General features: G+C 54.4%; 1 protein-coding gene across 1 annotated transcript in view; it reads right to left on the bottom strand.

Moving 5' to 3' along the window:
• The window catches only part of ATP2B2 (ATPase plasma membrane Ca2+ transporting 2), a 129,550-nt gene extending 121,114 nt beyond the window's left edge, over positions 1–8,436 (bottom strand). Inside the window, exon 1 of the mRNA XM_082662855.1 lies at positions 8,324–8,436. The gene's annotated coding sequence lies outside the window, so the exon portion shown is untranslated. The remainder of the gene's footprint in view (positions 1–8,323) is intronic.
• Positions 8,437–20,936: the final 12,500 nt, after the last annotated feature.

Below are 20,936 nucleotides of genomic sequence, written 5' to 3' on the forward strand. Positions count from 1 at the left end.
GGTTCCTCACAACCCGCCCCCTCCACCTTCACTGTCCCCAGAGTGATGCTGACAGGGACTCTCATTTACTCAGTGGCTTCCATGTGTCAGGAGCTCTGTTAGGCTCTGAAAACATCTTATTCCACAATAACCCCATGAGGTCGGCATTCTTATGCCTATTTAACAGACGAGGAAACTGAGACTCAAAGAGGTGAAATAACATCATGCCAAGGCCACAAAGCTCACAAGTGGCAGAGCCAGGAGTAGAGCTGGGACCTGTCCGGCGCTAAAAGCCTCTTGGATTTGAACATGCCACCCTCTGGATTAAAAACCACCCCTGGCTCCTTGGTGCCTATTAAACAGAAACATATTCCCGACCACTGCATCCAGGATCCTGCCTGATTGGCTCAGAGCCAACTTCTCTGGGCTCTGGTGTAAGTCAACTCCTTGTATTTGCTGAACAACTAACACATGTTCCGGCCTCCGACCCTCTGTATATACTGTTCCCCCCACCCGGCATGGTCTACACCCACTTTGCCACTAATCCAAGCCTTCCTCTCTAAGGCCCAGCCCCAGCGCCAATCTGCGAAGTCCTCTCTAATCCCTCTGCCACACATTTCAACCCCCTTCCCACTGCCAGCTTATCACATGTGGCTCATTCCTCAACTTTGCACCCTCCACCCTCGGTCTTGGGGTGGGTTCTACCAGCTTGCCTCCCCGACTAGACTGTGAACTCTCTGAGAACAGGGCCTCTCCAGCCCCCAGCACAAGACCAGCCTCCACCAATGCTGGTTGCATCACTGAGAAAGCAATCTGACTACGGAAGGACACTGGGGACAACAGATCTGGGGACGCAGCCTGCCTCTGGAAAGTGAAAACTGGTCAGCCGAGTGGCTGGGTGAGCGGGTGCTGAATGCACCCAGGCAGCGTGCATTACAGAAAGCAAGTTGGCAAATCTGCACCTGAACCTTGGGAAGCAGCTGCTCCAGCATCCCATTTCACAGACGAGCAAGTGGAGGCTTTGCCAGGTTAAGGAAGTTGCCCAGGGTCACATCACGGTTGGATTCGAACCCAGGCAATCTGCCATCAGAAACCCTGCCTAAGTCCCTCCCAGCATGACTCAGAAGGCAGAAGATGGTGGTGGCTAAGACAGTGTGACACACAGAAGCATCTTGGGTCTAGTGGGGAGATGTCCTGGCCCTCCTGGACCACACTGATCAGACCCGTGTCTTCTGCCACACCCAGTGTTACATCCCACAGGGGATCCTTGTGGTCTGGTCATCGTACTGTTCTCCCCCCCAACCCAAAGCTGGAGAACAGGGATAAGGTCAGGCCAGAATCTGTCAGGAGGCAGGTCCAGGCTCAGGCCCAGGGACTAGGCGGGGCACTGGGAGCACAGGACGCCCTGCGATGACCGTGCCTGGCCCCAGAGCCTCCCCTCTGGCAGCCCCAGACCTCCGACCCCAGAATCCCACGCCTCACGGGCCTGCAGAATCTCCTTGGCCCCCTCACCCAGCAGGCCAGCTCTGCAGCTCTTCCCCTGACTTGGCATGGCTGTCCCGGCCACTGCGGAGACAAACAGAATCCGCCCGGCACCTTGAACAGATGGCGTCACTTCTAAAAATAACGCCGCACCACGCTCCCCGGCGCAGCCAGCCCCGGCGACAGAAGCGGGTGCGGGTGGGCGCTGCTAGCTGTGCTCACCAGCCATCTGCACAGGGACAGATGCGAACGCAGCCTCCCGGGGGCCGTGGGCCCAGGGGACCCCAGCCTCACTGAAGCTGTGCAGAGCCGTGGGCCTTACCTTCCCTGAAGCGAATGTAAGGCGGCGACGACGGGTGCGTGTAGCCTGGCTCCCCTCTCTCCCCATCATCGTGGAGCCCCGGCAGCCCCTCCTCCACACGTTGCGTGGCTGGGATTCCCACCTGGAATACCCGTTCTTTTTCGCCTGCTGCTTCTACCCCATATCGGGGCCCCTATACCCACAATCCCTAGTGCCATCTTCTCTTGGGAATTTCCTCCCACTCCCAGAAGCTTCTTCTTCCCTCTGTGAATTCTTAAACCACTTTTCAGTGGACTTGCAACCTAGTAGGGTCAGAATCCCTTTCTTTGAGCTTAGAGTCAGAGAGATCTGGGTAAGAACCCTCAATCTGCCATCACTGAGGGATCGTGGGTAAATCAAGGCACTTCTCTGGCCTCAGTTGCCGCGTCTCTAAAATGGAGACGGTCCCTTCCTTGCAGGGTGGCTGGGAAGATAGTGTGAGTTGATGCAGGGCACAGGGTTCAGCCCAGAGCCTGGCTAGTGAGAGACACACAATCAACTGGAATGATAGTGATTTCTAGACGGGGAAATGGAGGCCCTGAGTGGAAGGCACTGGCCCAAGTCCTCAGAGCAGGTGCTGGCAGAGCCAGGTTCAGGCCCAAGGCCTCTGCCAGAGCTTTTATCCTCCTAAGACATTCTCCTCTGTTTCTGGGATATTCCAGGGATATGTCTCACCTTCATCCTTGTGCAGGATTTTCCCTGAGTGCCAGTTCATCTCCAATCCTGGGAGCTGGCCAGGAGGCCTAAGGGACGCCCTGAAGATACCCCCTCCCCATTTCTCACTAAGAACCAGCCCTGAGCCCCAGCCTGACTCCTCCGGCTTCTCAAGGAAGTTCAAGTCCTGCCAGAAAGTTTAAGAGCTCAAAAGCCAAAGTGCTTCCAAGGCCCCAGGAGACCCCAAACCTTGGACCCTGGAGATCTCCACATCAGCAGACCTCCCACAATGGCCCCCAAAGGTGCCACTCCCTCTGATTTCCCTTCCTCTCCCCGTGGGGCACGGTCCAGACCCCCTCCCCCACCCCATCACCGTTATTCTGCTTTTCAAAAGTCCTGCTCCAGCCATGTCTGCCCTTCCTTTCTCTCCTGGAGTTCCCCATGGCTCTGGGGGGTCTCCCAGAAGAGAAAGGGTACAGGGATCCATGGTGGGGGGAGCCTGATGTCCCCTAGATTTCAAACCTCATGTCACGCTGCTTCTAAGGCCTGCTCTCTGCTGGGTGTAATACAGGGGAGTTTAGATTTTGGGTTTCAGACGCAGTCAGAACCTATGCTCAAATCGTGCACAATTCCAAGTCCTGGGAGCTTTCTCCAGCCTACCTCACTCACTCCCGACCTCTCTAGATATCTCAGTCCCTGACACCTCCTGCTAAATCAGGGCTTTTGCTACCCCAGACTCCTTGTTACAACTGACTGACAAAGCCAGAGCCGTCACCTCTCTCCCTCTCCAGGGTCAGGCCTGGCGTGAAATGGGTGCCAGGTTCCGGGGGCTCTGGTGTGGGCATCTTTAGCGGGGGCCACAGATGCCAACGATATCAGGCCTGCTCGGAGCTGGTCCTTGTGCACCACGTCCTGAACTGCGGGGGTACTCCAGGAAGCCCCGCCCCAGGGCAGAGAACACCAAAGGGGCATCACTGTTTGCAAAACTTGAGGGAAAGCCAGAAGAGGCCCCGATTCCACAAGCTTCCTTGAATCCACAGACCAGAAGGGACCTCAGAGGTGAAAATCCCTGGGATGCCCAAGCCCCTTCATAGCACCTGTGTAGAGTCCTGCTTGGGCTTGCATGCTTCCCTTGACGGGGGGTTCACGCCCTCCTTCCATGATAATCTATGTCCGCGCTAGGAATTACCGAGTTCTTTGGGTTGAGCTGAAATTTTCTTCTTGCTAACTTTTTATTGTTTTACAGTTAATGGGCGCTTTCCAGCTCACACAGAACAACCCTGCTCCCTCTTCTTCACTTGAAGTTCATGACCGTGGACGCATACATATGTGTGTGCCAGGGCAGAACGTGTGCCAGGGAGCACACGTGTGGTTGCACGAGGGCATGCGTAAGCCTGCTTGAACATGTGTGAGCTGGGGGCGGGGGCAGCGGGGGCTGTGCTGAGAGTTGCAGAAATGTATGTATTTTGGAAATAAGACTCTAGATGGTGCCTGTAGGGGGATGTTAGGGAGCCATGGGTCATGGCAAAGACTCTTACTACCACCTCGAGACAACCTTAGTCTCACAGTTTGGGAGATGGGTGGGTGGCGAGAGGGGGCACCCACAAAGGCTCCAGAACAGAACAGAAGGCCAACCTGTAGAAGATGCCTTGTCACTGTCTCTGTGGCTGTCTGCAAGGTGGCCCTGAACCTCTGAACCCCACACCGTGCCATCAGATGACTTTATCTCCAGGGAACTCTGCCATTAGGGCCCGACCTGAACAAAATGACAGCGACGACAGAGTATCATTTTATACGAGTCGTGAACTGCTTTTCAGCTTGAAGTTCACAAAGAACCCACTGATGATTTACATTTCAGAAGTAAGGAACTAAGGCGAGAAAGATGCAGGGGCCTCTGGTGGGCCCTGCAGAGAGTGATGTCCCCGGGGGGCAGCCTGGGGCATCAGGATTCTGCACAGAACATACAACTCCGGGGCTGGTCACCCCCAGCCATGGGTGGATGGGCTTTGGGCGGGCTTGGCCGGGAGGTCTGCCATTAACTGTCCCCGGGCCACCATCTTCCCTCTTTGGCTTGAGTTTCTCCATCTGTACAATGAGGAGCTTGGACTAGACAGCTTATAAGAGACCCTCACATACTGGCTTGTGGTAAGTCTTGGACACTGGATTGGGCACAGGGGAGGGGGCTTCTATGGCTCTCGGAATCCGCCCCCCAGTGGCCATGTGTTTGCCCTTGGATCAGCCAGAGTTATCTTCTGGATACTGGGACATCTATGGGGGGAAAATTTCCTGTTTTAAAAAATAAAAAAATCAGCTCAGAGCTTCCTTGTGAACATGCCTTAGCACAAGCTCTTCCCTTCCATTTGCTTCTCTGCCTGTTAGACTCCTATTCACCCTGCAGGGCCCAGCTCAGAGGGCCCCTTCTCAGTGAACACTATGCTGACCCCACTCTCCAGGCAGAGACAACTGATCCCTCCACTGGGCTTGACCGTTGACACCATCGAGGTCAGGGGACTGTGTCCATCTATTTCCAGGTCCCCAGTGCACCTGACAGACAGAGTCAGTGTCTAACAGAAGCTTGCTGAGTGACCACAGGAACCCACAGCTTGACCTCAGAAACTGAGAGAGAACAAGATTGCCTGGGTCCTGGGCTCACCCACTTCTTCAACAGCTGCTTGCTTTTGAGGTGGAGAGCATGCACTGAGCGCCTACTGTGTACCCAGCACTGGCCTCCGGGAAGGATGGATGCTGTGGCCTAACTAGAGGAAATGAGATCATCTCCCTGGCAGGGAGATGGTCACAGTAATCATGGCAGCAGAGTATCAGTAACAGTAATAAAAATAATCATAAGAGCAACTAAGCGTTATCACTGCCAAATGCCATTTACCTTTTCCTACGCACGATCTCGCTCATATGCGTAACAGCCCCTGAGGTCGATACTCTAATTTCCTTCATTTTACAGATGATGAAACTGAGGTTCAGATGGTGGGGTGACTGCCTAAGGTCACAACAGGGTCTGCACTATGGTCTGACTCCCAAGGCTGTACTCTTGACCTTGGCACTTAACAGATCCCCAGGTCTGAGCTCCTGGTGTCCAGGTGGGCTGGGGGCTGGGAGGAGGCCCCCAGGCTTTTGCCAACTTCAGCATCCATACGAAAGCCCCCAGTGGGATTCTTGTCTGCAACCCTGCTGACAGGTGCGAGGCGGGGGCTTTGGCTGACCTGGCAGGCTGGGTATGAGGGGCGGGAAGCAGATGGCAGCCCCTTCCTGTGTTTGGAAGAAGTCAAGGGTGAAATCCTGGAGCCGTCAGCCTGGCCGCATCACCTGCTGTTAGAAACGGCCCCTGGGCCAGAGGGCTGGCGGCCACCCAACGTGGCTCTGCTGACGAATGGTAGGCCTGGGGAGGTGCCAGCCCAGTCCTTTTCCATGGAGAGCATCGCTATCTTCTTATAATTAAGGACTGTTACTGGAAGGGGTTCTTCACAGTACTACCTCCTTTGTCTCGCCTGTGACTCTGGGGCAGAGGGAGCAGGGTGCCCATTTTCAAGATGAGGAGACTGAGGCTCAAAGAAGACAAGCAAGTTCCTTGATGCAGGTCCCTCACAGTGCTGGGACTGTGAGGCAAGGGAGGCGCCCAGGGTGCAAAATGCAAGGCAGTGCTCATTCTCAGGTTCCTGCCCATCCCTCCCCTAGCTGTCTGTCCTGCAGTTCAAGTCCACCTGAATTAGCCATGCGCCTACTTGCCCCAGCCCCACCCCAAACACAGGGAAGAGAGTGAAAATCTACAAAGTGAGTTTAAACCCATTTTGGTAATTGTGAAGATGACGCAGCCGTAATAGATTCTAAGAAGTACCCAGAATTATAAAAGATGTTTAAAGTCGATGTCCTAGCAATCAGTGCCCTGAGCAGCAATAGATTTTGGGTCAAAGAGTTCATTTCTCACTTCCGCTCACTTGGCAAACTTTCGCTGTGGGCCCACTACATGCCTGGACTTGTGGGATGCGACGTGGACAGAAAGGAATCGGACACAGCCCTGTTCCCTCCCTGTGCAGCACGGGTTCTGCACACTGTAACAATTTCAGGCAAATAATCATGATAAACTAACATTTATGCAGCATTTTCTATGTGCCAAGATCTGTGCTAAGCATTTTACAGTCGTCATCTCATTTGATCCACACCACAACTCTGAGGCAGGTATTCTTAGTATCCCATTTTGCAGAAAAGAAAAATGAGGCAAAGAGAGGTGAAGCGACTTGCCCACAGCCAGGCAGAATACAGTAGGGCTGGGATGGATGCTCAGTACAATGTTTGGTGAGTGAATGAATGAAAACGTAGGGCAGGTCGTGCAGGGGTGATGTGATTGGTTAAATGTGACCATGCAAAGTGCCCTCAGAGCTCCAAGAAGCGGCATCAGGCCTCCTGAGGGCAGCGCTAGGAGTGGGTCAGGGAATTATCTGTGCTTTTGGGCAAACTTCGGCTGCAGGCTTCCAAGAAGAGGGTGACAGTGACGGCCACCGTATCAGTTAGCAGCGCGAGGAAGCTCCGATTTCTCCCTCTGTGAGCCTGACCACGTGCCCCATCTATAAAAATATCCCAGGCTGATGGCCCCTTTTACCCCGAGAAAGTGGGCTCTGAGACAGGTCGGCCCTGGGCAGGTATGAGAGGAAGAGGAGGCCTCTCCTGGGCTGCCCCGGTCAAGGGTCCCAGCCCTGAGCCCTCCTGCTTCCCGGCCACATAGTGACCATAGTGACGGGGCTCCGGCCTGCAGGGAGGGGGCTGCAGCTGGACACCCTGACACCCAAGCCTCCCCAGCTCGCGCCTCAGTTGCCAGGCAACCAGGCAGCTCAGGTTTCGGGGGCTGAGGACAGGGCTCGGGTGAGGGCATCAGTTAATAATAATACAGCCCAGCCCGGTGGGGCTGCTTGAGATATACAAATCTCAGACCTGGGCAGGGCCTGGGTGGTCCTGTGGTCATTTTGCAGATGGAGAAACTGAGCCCTGGGAGGGAAAGGGAGTTGTTGCCTGAAGTGACCATTGAGTCAGTGATGAAGGTAGGGTCATCTCGCTGAGAAATAAAAATTCAGAAAGTGATGGAAAGTGCAGTTGCCACGTGCGGGCACTGACTATGTGCGTGGCACCGTGCCAGAGGCTTCTCCCACCTCAGCCCAACTCATCCGCAAAACAACAATGAGGGGCAGATGTTGTTTTCATGCCCATTTTATACATGGGGAAACTGAGGCTCAGAGAGATTGTGTAGCCTACTTGAAATCATGGAGCTGGTAAATGACAGAGGCCAGATAGGAATGCAGGCCAGTGTGACTCTGAAGTCCGTAAGCTTCGCCCCGACCGGTAACGCCCTCAGGGACTAAGGAGAGGATGGGTGAGAACTAAGGGGCCCGCCTCACAGCTGGTGGTCTCTGATCTCTCCAGCAGCCCCTGGAGAGGGAGGCGTATCACTCTTCCTGTCTCAACGCTGAGGATGCTGAACTCAGGGGTTAAGTGGTGGTCCCAAGGTGACCAAAGTAGTAGATGGGGACGTAGGATCTGAACCCGCATCTCTCTGGCTTCAAGGCCCAGGCTGGCCCAAGTTGCCCAGTTCGCTGGCAGAAGCCTGGGGCAGTGCCCCTCTTGCCAGGCCTTCCAGCGTCAGGCACCTCTGTCCCTCCCCCACCCTCAGCAGCGTGAGATTTCTCAGGGGACAGGACCCCACTCCCCAGCCCCGGAGAGAGCCGGCAAGCCCCAGCATAGAGCGGCGACCTTTGATTCCAGGCCACTGGACCTCTCCCTCAGTGGCCCACGCCTCCCGCAACCTGAGCCTGGGCTGGACGGGGACACGCAGGTTGCCATGGCGACAGCACATCGGATACTGACCTGGGGACCCGTTGGCAGCACAGGGGATGGGCAAGCCTTGCCTCAGAGGGATGGCTGGAGGGACGGAGGACGGGGGGCCCGGGGGCCCTGCAGCGGCCGTGGTTGCTCTGTGGGCCAGGCTGGGCACAGGATGCTATTTATAATTCTGCTGAATGGGCCCAATGACCCGACCTGCAGTCCAAGGGCCGGGAAGCCCAGCAGTCGCACAGAGGGGAGGAAACAGCTCAGGAACCTCCACCCCACTCCCCCACCCCTGGTTCCCAGCTCTGAGCACGGGGCTGAGGGAAGTGGGGAGGATAGGACCCCTCCCCCACCACATCCATTACCCTCCGCATCCACCCCTCTGGCCGACCCTGCCCTCATCCCTGTGTCCTGGGCCAGGTTCGGCCAGTGTGGGAGGCTGGGGGTGGTGGTGCTGGGCTCGAGATCGTGTGTGTGTGTGTGTGTGTGTGTGTGTGTGTGTGTGTGTGTGTGTGTGTGTGTGTGTGTGTGTGTGTGTGTGTGTTCCAGGATGCCTCCCACTGGAGGGGGAGGAGGGGGTTGGGTGGAGAGCAAAGAAAGGGGAGAAAGAGAAGCCGTAAGGCAGAGAGGAACTTGAGAGGCTGGGGTGGGAGGGACGGGGGAGGAAAGGAGGTGGAGGAGGGGGAGAGAAACAGAGGCAGACTTGGAAATAGATAAAGTGAGACGCAGTGAGAGAGAGAAGCAGGATAGGGGCAGGGAGGTGGACAGCAGGAGGGAGGAAGAGGGGGAGAGAGAGAGAGAGAGGGAAACGGACAGACAGACACAGAGCCAGAGAGACACAGAGAAACTGGGACGATGGGAGACACAGAGAGGAAGGACAGAGCATCGCGTCCTCTCTGCCCTGGTGGTCAAGCCGCGGGTCCAGAAGCCGAAACGCAAACACGACTGGGTACTCGTGGGGCAGCTCAGCAGCCTGTGTGTCGGGGAGAGAGGGCCTGGGCCACGGTGCCTGCACTGACCACCCAGACCCCTTGGCCCGGGCCTGGAACTCTGGGCCGGGCATCCCTCCTCCAGTCCCCTTGCCACCCGGGGACACAGGGCAGCGCAAGGGCGGCTCCAAGGTCTCCGGAACTCAGCCAGGAGAGGCATGGTGGTGGCTCCCGGGGCTTGCCGGGCTGTCCGCCCTCGGATCGGGGTTATTTTGGGAGCTAAAGCAGCCAGAGCCCACCTCCTCCTCCCTTGTTCGTGGGCCAGTGGCTGCTGACTCGAAACATTCTCTCAAGGAAAGTGTCTCCCCGAAGTCCAATGTCACTTCTGGGAGGCCTTTCCTGACCCTCCTGCACTAAATTCTCTGCTTGCATGTCCGGTCCAGTGCTCGTCCTGGGGAACCAGAGCCAGGGTGTATCTACCCGTCTCCCCCGTTAGACTGTGAGCTCCATGTTTACTGAGCAAGGACTTGACATGCACCACCCCATTTAGCCTCTCCGCTGCCCTTGCGGAGGCTTCAGGAGCAAGCCCTGGCTTACAGAGGAAGACACCGAGGCACAGAGGCTAAGGGGTTTGCCTGTGGTTTCACAGCTGGAAGTTGCTGAACCAAGGTCTGACCCATGGCAGTCCGATTTCAGAGCCCAGTCACATGGCCACCGGGCATACAGCCTCCCCCGCTCTAAGGATCACTTCCCCTCCCAGGACTCTGCTCAAGATCCTTCCGTGGCTCCCCAGTGCCTCTAAGATCAAATCCAAATGTCCCACCTGGTACTAATTCCTTTCCTCTATTCATCCTGCCATTGTCCTTTCAGGTCTCATTCTCTCCCCCCGATCTCCTGCTTCTAGGTCCCCTCTGCTCTGGCCTTTTGTGATTTACTCACTCAAGAGTTATTTAATGAGCACCTACTGTGTGCCAGACACACTGTGCTTGCTTCTGTTGGAAAAGACAGGCTGTGAAGAGTGCTATGAAGAGACTAAGGCATGACCGACTGCCAGGGGACTTATTTTGCCAAGTAGACGTGCAAAGAGCTGGGGCCAGTGTATGCCAGGCAGAGGGAAGAGCACAGGCGACGACCCTGAGGCAGGAAGGGGTGGAGCATGGTTTTAATAACACAAAGCATGGCTGGGCCTTGTGAGTGAGGCAGAGGGATGAGGCGAGCTCAGAGAAGGACACGGGCCAGACTGTGTGAGGCTTTGAAGCCATGGTGAGGAGTCTGGGTTTTACTCCAGGTGCAGAGGGACGCCTCTAAAGACTTTCAGGTGGCAGATTAGCACGAAGTTTGTTCGTTTGTTTTTAAGATCCATCATCTATTGGAGGATACACTGTCAGGGTGAGAGGGAGAGAGGGTGGGAAGAAAGAGCGGCTACTGCGTCATCCGGGCGAGCGCGGACAGGGTGCCGGCTGCAGGGCCGTGGGCAGGTGGGAGATAGGAAGAGGAACCAAGAGGATGAGCGGGGGAGAGGCAGGCGCAGGAGCATGGCCGGTGAGGGCTCCGCCTTCAGCGAGAGGGTGGGTGACGGTGCCATTTACTGGGATGGTAAGTTGGGGAAGGAGCAGGTTTTGGGGGTTGGGTGGCACGATCAAGAATCCTGTTTTGGACTTGTTAACTTTGAGATGTTTTGTGAGACGTCCAAGTAGAGATGCCAAGCGGCCAGTTGGATGATGAGTTGGGAATGCAGAAGAGAGACTCTGGCTGAAGATAAAAATATGGGAATCAGCAGCTTAAAGATGATATTTAAAGCCATGGGACGGGGTGAGATCACCAATGAGAGAGCAGAGTGAGAGAAGGGAAGCAGCTCGGAGCCGAGCCCCCAGCATTTGGAGGTCAAGCAGAGGAGGATGGAGCCACGCAGCCTGCTGGCTGACCTGTCAGGTGACTCCCTGCTCGGAAGCCTTCAATGGCTCCCTAGTACCCTCAGAACAAGGTTCAAAATCCGCAGCTCAACACACAGGTCCTGCCTACTCCAGTCTCACGGCCTTCGGCCCCTCACTTGTATCCTTCCTTCCAATTGTAATAAGCACCTTGTGAAGTTCCACACCCCCAGGCTCTCGCCCGGGCTGCTCCCCCGAAGCAGGGGGAGCTCCTTCTTTGGGCAAAGGCTAATTCTAACTCTTGCTCTTCTAAAGCTTTCTCTGATCTTCCAGGCAGACTTTGCAACCCCGCGTCTGTGTTTCTATGGCCTTCTCAACGTGCTACACTGTCACTGTCTTTCTGGGAGCCCCCTGGGGGAGGAGGCTGGTCCACCTCCGCGTCCTGGACCTGGCACGTCCGAGGCTCACGGACAGCCCTCGTGTACTCAGCATCCATCTCCGTGTCACCCAAGAGTTGGAAAAGTGCCATCTGAGCTGGGAGGGGGCCAAGAATGCGGACTTCATCCCTTCCATCCTGAGCCTGGGCTGCCGCTCTGCACAGACCCACAGGAAGGAAGCTGCAGAGAGGGAGTAGGTGAGTGGGTGTGAGAATGAGGGGCGGCCACTGGGCATTTGCCGGGCCTCCCACCTGCCGCTGCAGCAGGAGGGGAAAAAAGTGAAAAGACAAAATCAGGGACCAAACAGCACTCAAGTTCATCTTCCTCACTACTGCCCCAGCTCATGACTAGAGACTTCATTGTGTAGGAACTCAAAGAGGTCTTGGGGAGAGGGGGACTTCGCCTGGAGGGGTCACAACAAAGCTCCTGCATGCTCCCAGGCCACTGTTATTCTGTATTGTGTCTGATGTTACCACCCGCAGGCTCCTGCGGAAAGCCTCTCTAGCTGGGGGGCTGGGGGCGGCACCTTGCCCATTTAATGAGCACCTAGTAGGTGTCAGGCACCATGCGTTTGTTCAAGGGCACGGACTGGGCTTAGGCAGACCTGGGCTCTGATTCCAGCTCTGCTACTTCTTCACGGCCTTGGGCAGGTCATGGCCTTGCTCTGGGACTCAGTTTCTTCATCTGCAAGAGGGGGATATTTACACGTGCGTGCTTAGGCTTTGGGGGAGGAGATGCGTGACAATGGCTGCGAAATGTTGAGCACAGTGCCTGTCACACAGCTGTCTCCTTTCATCTTCCTAATAGCCCTGTCAGAGGAGCGCTGCTGCTCCCATTTTACAGACAGGGAAACTGAGGCTCCGAGAGGCCCAGATTGCAGAGCTGGGATGGACAGAGCTGATGTCTAGGAGCATTTCTGTTTCCAAAGCCAAAGGTCCCTCCCCCTGTGATGCCCCATGCATTGTCTTAGTTGTCATTCAGTCAGTTGATTTTGGGGCCTCGGGTGGGACGCTGGGAACTCAAAGGTGAATCAGGCAAAAGCTCCACCCTTTGGGGGTCAAGGCCTCCCACCACTGATTACTTGATATCCCCTCCTCCCAATCAGAGAAGCTGTGAATGGGAGGGTGGGGTGGGGACTCCCAACTGTACAGGAGGAGAAATAATTTGGGAATTCCCAGCTTACAGGCCCAGTTACTCCTTTTGGGAGCAGGCAGGCCGCTAGGATTACTCCTTTGAATCTCAGTTTCTCCATCTGCAAAACTGGCATAAATTGTACCTCCCCCTGAAGATAACCAGAGGGTTAAGCAGAAAAGCATTTAGGTAGGCTTGGCGCCATTGCAGGGAGCCCCAGATCAGGCTGTCTTTAGCAGAGGTCCATGTAAAGTTCCTTTGTAAAGGTTTGTGTAGATTTGCATTTTTTTTCTGAGGAGGAAACCTATGGCTTTCCTCAGCTTCTCAAAGCAGTCCCTGACCCCTTTGTCCCACAAAGACCCAGAATCACTCTGCAGCGCAACCAAGTCAACTCCCTGCTTTCCAATGAATGCTGTGTAGAAACAGTACCAAGATGGTGGACCCAGGAAATCCAGGGGCCTGGGGATGGTCAGAGAGAGCAAGGTTTGAGGCTGGGACCCCAGGCTTGGGGGCCCTCAGCAAGGCAAGGCCACTTGAAAATCACCTCTCACTCTACAGCTTTCCCGCAGTCCTGTGGGTCTGGGTACTGTAGTAACCAACTCCCCCTCCAGGCCAGCCTGGCGGAGGAGAAAGAGCTCGGACACTGGTCTTTCCCAAGAGAAATGCAAAGCTAATTCTTCCAGACAGCAAGTTCCGGTCACCATAATTGATCAGCCTCTTGTTTAGAGGAAATGAGATTTCATCCGACTCCTCCATTAGCCCCAGGGATGGGAGAGAAAGCGACAGTGCAGTGCAGAGAGCTGTGATCACAGATGCACCCCGAATCTGGCCAGAGAAGTAGACGGACAGTATAAGCTACAGCCCAGCGAGATGCCACTCAGAGAAGATACCTTGGGAAAATGGTCAGGGGCTCATCTGCTTGGACATCCACAACTAGACCTATTCCAGAGGTGGCCCAAAGTCACTTACTCTAGTCTGGTGGATCCTAAGGTGGGTGACCCCATTGGCGGCTCCAAAGGCAGATTGTAGCTAGAAACATCAGCTGACTTTGGGGCCTCAACCTGGTTCCTCCAGCCCACACCTCATCACGAGTGACAACCAGCTTCCTACCTGGCCTCTCCACCCGGATGTCCCCACACCTCACACTCAACCGATCTCAAGTCCAACTTGTCAGTTTTTTCTTTACGATAAATGCTTTTTTGTGTCTTCTCTGAAAAAGTCTTTTTCTTAGGTGGTGAAGATGTTCTCCTATGTCTCCTAGAAGCTTTACAGTTGCAGATTTTACGTTCGTATCGATGTGTCATCTCAATCTAATTTTTCTCATCTACTTTTTTTCCTATTGTGGTTAAATCTACATAACATAAAATTTACCATCTTAACCATTTTTAAGCGTACAGTTCAGTGGCATTAAATACATTCACATTGTTGTGCAACCATCACCACCGCCCATCTCCAGAACTTTCTCATCTTCCCCAACTGCAACGCTGTCCCCATTAGACACTAACTCCCCCTCCCCCTTACCCCCCGCTCCTGGCACCACAATTCAACTTCTGCCTCTATGATTTTGACTACTCTAGGGGCCTCATGTATGTGGAATCACACAGCACTTGTCCTTTTGTGTCTATTTCACTTGGCATGATGTCTTCAAGATTCATCGTGTTGCAGCATGTGTCAGACCTTCCTTCCTTTTTCAGGCTGAATAATATTCCGTTGTATGTTCAGACATACATTTTATCCATTCTTCTGTTGATGGACACTTGGGTTGCTTCCCCCTTTTGGCTATTATGAATAATGCTGCTATGAACATGGGTGTGCAAGTATCTGTTTGAGTCCCTGTTTTCAATTCTTTTGGGTACATACCCAGAAGTGGAATTGCTGATCATGTGGTAATTCTGTTTAATTTTTTGAGGAACCACCATACAATTTCCTACAGCAGCTGCAGGATTTTACATTTCCACCAACAGTGAAGAAGGGTCTCAATTTCTCCACATTCTCGCCAACACTTGTTATTTTCTGTTTTTTTTTTTCCATAAATTTATTTAGTTTTGGCTGCATTGGGTCTTCGTTGCTGTGCACGGGCTTTCTCTAGTTGCAGCGAGCGGGGGCTACTCTTTGTTGCAGCGCGTAGGCTTCTCATTGTGGTGGCTTCTCTTGTTGGGAAGCACGGGCTCTAGGCACGCAGGCTTCAGTAGTTGTGGCATGTGGGCTTAGTAGTTGTGGTTTGCGGGCTCTTGAGTGCAGGCTCAGGTAGTTGTGGCGCAGGGGCTTAGCTGCTCCATGGCATGTGGGATCTTCCCGGATCAGGGCTCGAACCCGTGTCCCCTGCATTGGCAGGTGGATTCTTAACCACTGCGCCACCAGGGAAGTCCCTGTTTTGCTTTGTTTTTTATAATAGCTATCTTAATGGGTGTGAAGTGGAATCTCACTGTGGTTTTGATTTGCATCTCCCTAATTATTAGTGATGCTGAGCATATTTTCATGTGCTTATTGGCCATTTGTGTATTGTCTTTGGGGAAATGTCTAGTCAAGTCCTTTGCCCATTTCTGAATTGGGTTGTTTGGCTTTTTGTGGCTGAGCTGTAGGAGTTCTTTATATATTCTGGATATTAATCCCTTATCACATATATGATTCACAGATATTTTCTCCTATTCCATGGATCATCTTTTCACGTCTTTTCACCGTTGAGAGTATCCTTTGATGCGGAAAACTTTTTAAGTTTGACGAAGTCCAGTTTAACTGTTTTTCTTTTGTTGCTCATGCTTCTGTCGTCATAGCTAAGAAATATTTGCCCAAAACTTCCCCCGTCCTGTCCTCTTCCCTCTCACTTTGATCTGTGTATGGTGTGAGGTAGGAGTTCAACTTAACATGTCTGAAATCCAACCCTTAAACTTCCCCACCCCCACCTCATTCTCCCCTGGGGTTCACCGCCCCCATGAATGGCCTCATCTTCTCTTCAGGCGGACAGCTCAGAACTCAAGAGTGACCCCTGTCACTTCCCTCTCCATCATCCAAGTCCTGTTGATTTTGCTCCTTCCTACATTTCCTTGAAACCACTTACTTCCCTGCATCTCCACATCCCCTGCTCTTAAGCTTTCCTCATCTCTTCCTTGGGTGGCTGCAGTAGCCTCTTAACTGGCCTCTCTGCTTCCACTCAGAAACGCAAATCTGATTACATCACATCCTCCCCATCTTGCTCTTAGGATTAAGACAGAACTCCTTATTAAGTGACCTTCAAAGCCCCGGGTGGCCTGGCCCAGGTCCACCAGCCCTGCCCAACACCCCATTCTCTCACGTTCTCTGCTGCAGCCACACTGCTCACTCTCCCCACTAGGCCTCTGTCTGTTCTGTTCCCTTGCCTGATGTTAATGCTTTTCCTGCCCCAGGAGCACCTAGCAAACTCCACCTCATTCTACTATTCTCGGCGTAATCCCACCTCCTCAGGGAGGCCTTTCCCGACTTGCCTACGACATGCTCTGTTGTCGAACTCATCATGGTTGTATTTCACACGTGTCTGTGTGACTGCTGGATTACCGTCTGACCCTAGATCAATGAGTGCAGGGTCTGTGTCTGCTTTTTAATCACTGCTATACATTCCCAGGGCCTTGCACAGTGTTTAGCACATAGCAGGTCATCTGTAAACAGTTAAGGAAGGAGGGAAAGAAAAAAGGAAGGAAGCAAGGGAGGAAGGGAGGGAGGGTGGATGCATGGAGTGAAAAGATTGATTCCCTTTGCTTTACAAGATTCTTCCCAAAGTGGGCCGCTAGGGTGTTCATCATTTCCAAAGGGCAGGGAGTGACACTCTCTTTGCGTCAATTTCACTTATTATGTGACAAACATCACGCCGCCCCTTTCTCAGCCTCAGTTCCCTCATCTGTAAGGTGGGGATACTAACATTCCCCTGTAGGACGGTCATATAAGAAGAGATGACGTACGTGAAGGTGGTGAGCCCCAAGCAGGTGCTCCGTGGATGCCCGAGTCCAGCCACGCTCCCAGATACAGCCAAACTCTCCTAGGTTCCCTGTGCCGTAGTCTTGTCTTCATTAGATTTGGGCATGGACGCATCCCTAAATGGTACATGGAGACACAGGTCCCTTCTGAAGCATGCAGTCTTTGAGAACGGCCCTAGGTACATGCCCTGGGAAGCTTACCTCAGATACACCTGGATCTCCCCTTACCTAAAGCCTGCTCAGAGCAGGAACCTTAGAAAAATGCTCATGTTTCATCTGACTGGACATTTTTTTTTTGGAAAGTTTGGAAATGGCCCAAGACTTAGTCTAGTCTGGTGGGTCAGAGATGGGTGACCCAGTGTGGGCCCACCATCTTCCATAAGCCTAGACTCTGGGCAGTTCTTCTCCTGCATGTGACGTGAGTCAGTCTCTGTGACTCAAGGCAGGGCAGACCCCTTAGCTGCCCTTAGGCACCAAGGGTACGTCAGGACAAGTCCTGAGAAGCTCTGGGACTTACCTAGGACCCTGATGCTGCTCACAGGGGATACTGTTCTGCCCTGGACCCAGCACTGGTGGAAGGGGCAATGGCCATGTCTGAAGTCGGAGGCTTCCTCAATTCTGGGCCTCCTGTTGTCTGCTGGGTGGGCTCCTGGACCTCTCAACTCTCCTTTCCTCACAGCTGGGGCCATTTGGGCCCTACCTACAAGCTCCAGGCTCTGGGCTCAATGGGACCCTAACTGGGAGAGGAGTCCAGGATCTGAGGCCTCCAGCTCAGGGGGCTCATGCCATCTGGGCAAATAGGCCCCAACTCTAGGGACTGGCTCCTGCCTTGCCCCTGGCACAGAGCTCCCTCCCACACCCCAGTCCATCTGGAGTGTAGACTCTGCCATAGTCCTTGCTGGTGACCCTATTCCCACCTGGGCCCCAGACGTGGTCCAGGGTTTCCCCTAAGTCCCCTCCCGCCCAGTCCATCCCCTTCCCTCCATCTCTACATCCATCATCGAGGCTCACCTGGGTGGGTGATCGCACTAGCCTCCTCATCGATCTCCCTGCTAACCCCTTGCTCCTACAATCCATTCACCACACAGCAACCAGAATGACATTCATAAAACACAAATGATCATGCCACTTCCTAGCTGAAAACTCTCTATGGCTTCCAGCACACTCGGAACTAAGCCCAAAGTCCAGGGTCTACAAGGCGGGGGCCCAGGTGCGCTGGCTCTGCCGGCCCTCCCCCTCCCCCTCCCCTCTCTTTACCTCCCATGCTCTTCCCTCAGCCTCCTCTCACCTGCCATGCCTGGACCTTACAACAGAGCATCTCTTTTTGCTGCAGTTACAGACACATAGGACATCTGGCTGGGGCTGCTGGGACCTTCCTGAGAACGAAGATAACACAGATGCAAGCAGAGCTGACGAATCAAAACACTCCTTTGAGCACCAAGATACAGCCCTACCTGAAGTCAACACATCTTTTTTTCTTAAGTTAACTTGCGTTGACATTTATACGACTTGCTTCTGAAAGGAGCCCAAAGTAATCCAACTGGCCAACCCTTCCTCACCCCGCTTCATCTCCTTTTCTGTTCCTCCGATATGCCAGCACACTCCCACCTCAGGGCTTCTGCCCACGCTGTTCTCTCTGCCTGCAGTGCTCTTTTCCCAGATGTCCACATGTCTCACTCCCTAACCTCTTCAGGTCCCTGCTCAAATGTCACCTCCTTAGCGAGGCCCGCCCTGCCCACCCCGTCAAAAATGACACGTCTCGTCCTCACCCCCTACTCCCTTACTCTGGGTTATTTTAAAAAATAATACTTGCAACCACCATGAACCTTATATGTTTACTTACTGCCTGTCTCCCTCTACTAAACTTTAAACTCCATAAGGGTAGGGATTGTGTTAGGATGTCCAACTGTCCGGATTTTCTCGAGAATGGGGGGTTTTCTGGGGTGCGGGACTTTTAGTGCTAAAACCAGAATGTCCTGGACAATCTGACGACCCCAGACAGCTTTGTCTGTTTACTGTAAAATCCCGTTGCCCAGATCAGGGCTGGCACACGGTAGATGTTCAGCACACAGCTGAGTGGGTAGAATGCCTGCCCTGGGCCACGGGGCGCCACGCCGTATTTGTGTACACTGTTTTGTTTCATCCTCACAGCCAGTCCGGGAGGTGGGCTCTATTATCCCCATTTTACAGGGGCGTGGGCAGCTTGCCTCCCAGTTACAGCCTGCTCTGCTTACGCCAACTGACCCTCAACCCCTGTCGCCGAAACGGCCCCATCTGGGCCCAGAGCAGCTCACCCCTCACCTTGCCCCACCCAGCTGGGTGAGAACTCACCCAGGGGTGGCTTGTTCTTGGCCAGAGGAGAGGGAGAGCCGGCAGTTCAGGGGCTGGAGTCGAGCTGCACTAAGGCGGGAACCCTAGAGCGTGGTGGCCACCTCCCTGAGCTGTGCATCCCCAGGGCACTTCCAGTCCAGGCTCCACTGGCTCCACGTCTCCCTGGGGGTTTGTCAATCACAGCTGCCTTCTCAGCTGGTCCTATGCCCTGTGACTGAGCTGGAGAAAGCCTGTTTTCTGCCCACCCACAGGGGCCTAAACTAAAACATCCTTCCCACCCCAGTTAAGGGAAAGGCTTCTCTGCCATCCCAGGCCTGCTGCCCTCCCCCACCCCAACTCGCCATCAGAACCAGAACAGCACTGGGAGCGGGGACAGGCCAATCTACGTCTCATCTGACCCCTACAAGCAATCCTGGTGACACGTGCTCTTTCTTATCCCAATTTCGTGGATGAGGAAACCGAGGCCCAGAGAGGTGAAGTCACCTGCCCCACGCGACACAGCTCATAGAGACAGAGTCAGGGCTGTCTCCCAAGCTCACGCGTTACCTCCCTGTTCCGTGCTGGAGATGATGCGAGTTTCTGCCGTCTACCGAGCCAGGCATTTCCCACGCCTTAGTTCTCATTTCAACCTCGTGCAGTAGGTGTGATTGTGTCCATTTCTCAGGAAGTCGGACAGCACAGGAGTGAAGTGGCTGCCCAAGGTCACAAGACCTGGATGATTCCTAGTGGAGCCCGTCTTACCAACGTGCTTCCCTCCCTCCTTTCCCTCCTCCCTACCCACCCACCTACGCACCTATCGCACCTATCTCATGACCAATCAGCGTTCACTGAGTGACGGTGAGGCACCGACACCACCCCAGCACAGAACAGGAGGATGTCCTGGGCTGCAGTGGCTGTCCTGGCTCCTGGCCCAGAGCAGCTGGAAATCCCTTCCGGAAAGGCTGCCCGGATTCCAAACCAGGATCCCCTGGGTCCTATTAGAGATCTACTTGGGAGTCTCTCACTGGGGAATTCTTCTCTACAGGTTTCAACGTGGGATCTCAGCTGCTCTCCCCCCTTCCTAGCCACCAAGGAGTTGTTTTTCAGAACCAAGTGGGGTGGGAGAAGGGCCACGGAAGGTTTCAATAATTCCATCACTGGAAATTTCCACGGCGGTGGAAAAGACCTGCTGGCCACCCTCCAAACATGTCCCTGAAAAAACTTCCAAAACCAAACCTCTGGACTGGGCCACTGCAGAGCCAGCAGACACTGGAGCCACCCACGGAAGGGCTCGGGGCCAGCGTGTGGGCATCAGCCCCCAGCATGGGGCTGGGCACCAGAGGCCCAGGGATCAAGGAGAACGGGGAGCTTTTCTTCTCTTGGAGGGAAGTGTGGAAGGACAAAGCAGCTGCTCCCCTGGGAGCGAGTCACAAGCCCAGAGTCCGTTTTCTCTGCCATCCACTCGCTGTGTGACCTTGAGCAGTGACTAGACCTCTCGGAGTCCAGTTCCTCCCCTAGGAAAGGAGGCAGTTGGTGGGAAGCTCTTTAGGGTCTGAAGCATCGGTGATGTGTGCTGGCTCTGACTTTGGGTCTCCTGAGTTCTGGGGACTGAGGCCAGAAAGGGTGCAGAGAAACCGAGTCCCTGGGAATACTTGAGGAATCTAAAGGGCCCAGAGGCTTCCTGGGAGGGAGAAAAGGGCCCGCAGGTCCTGGAGAGTGCGAGCTTTCAGGTGAGCAGGCAGCTCCCTCACCGCCCAGCCACCATCTGCTTCTCCCACAGGCACGCAGCTACCCCCACTGCCCTCTACGAGAGGAAGAGACACACGGGAGGGGTCTGCACAAAGGTGAGGATCCTGGGGACGCCCTCCCCCCAGCATCTTGCCTGCTGTCACCCCCACAGCCATCCCTGAGGGTCTTGGTGGCATTCTGAGCTCTCCACACCCACCTGCTGCAGCCGCTACCCACTCCTGCCTCGGTGGCTCCTTCCCACCATCCCCAGGCTGCCCCACTCCCGGCTCTGCCTCTAC

This window comes from Grampus griseus, assembly GCF_964374135.1.
Source record: "Grampus griseus genome assembly, chromosome: 10".
NCBI lineage: Eukaryota > Metazoa > Chordata > Mammalia > Artiodactyla > Delphinidae > Grampus > Grampus griseus.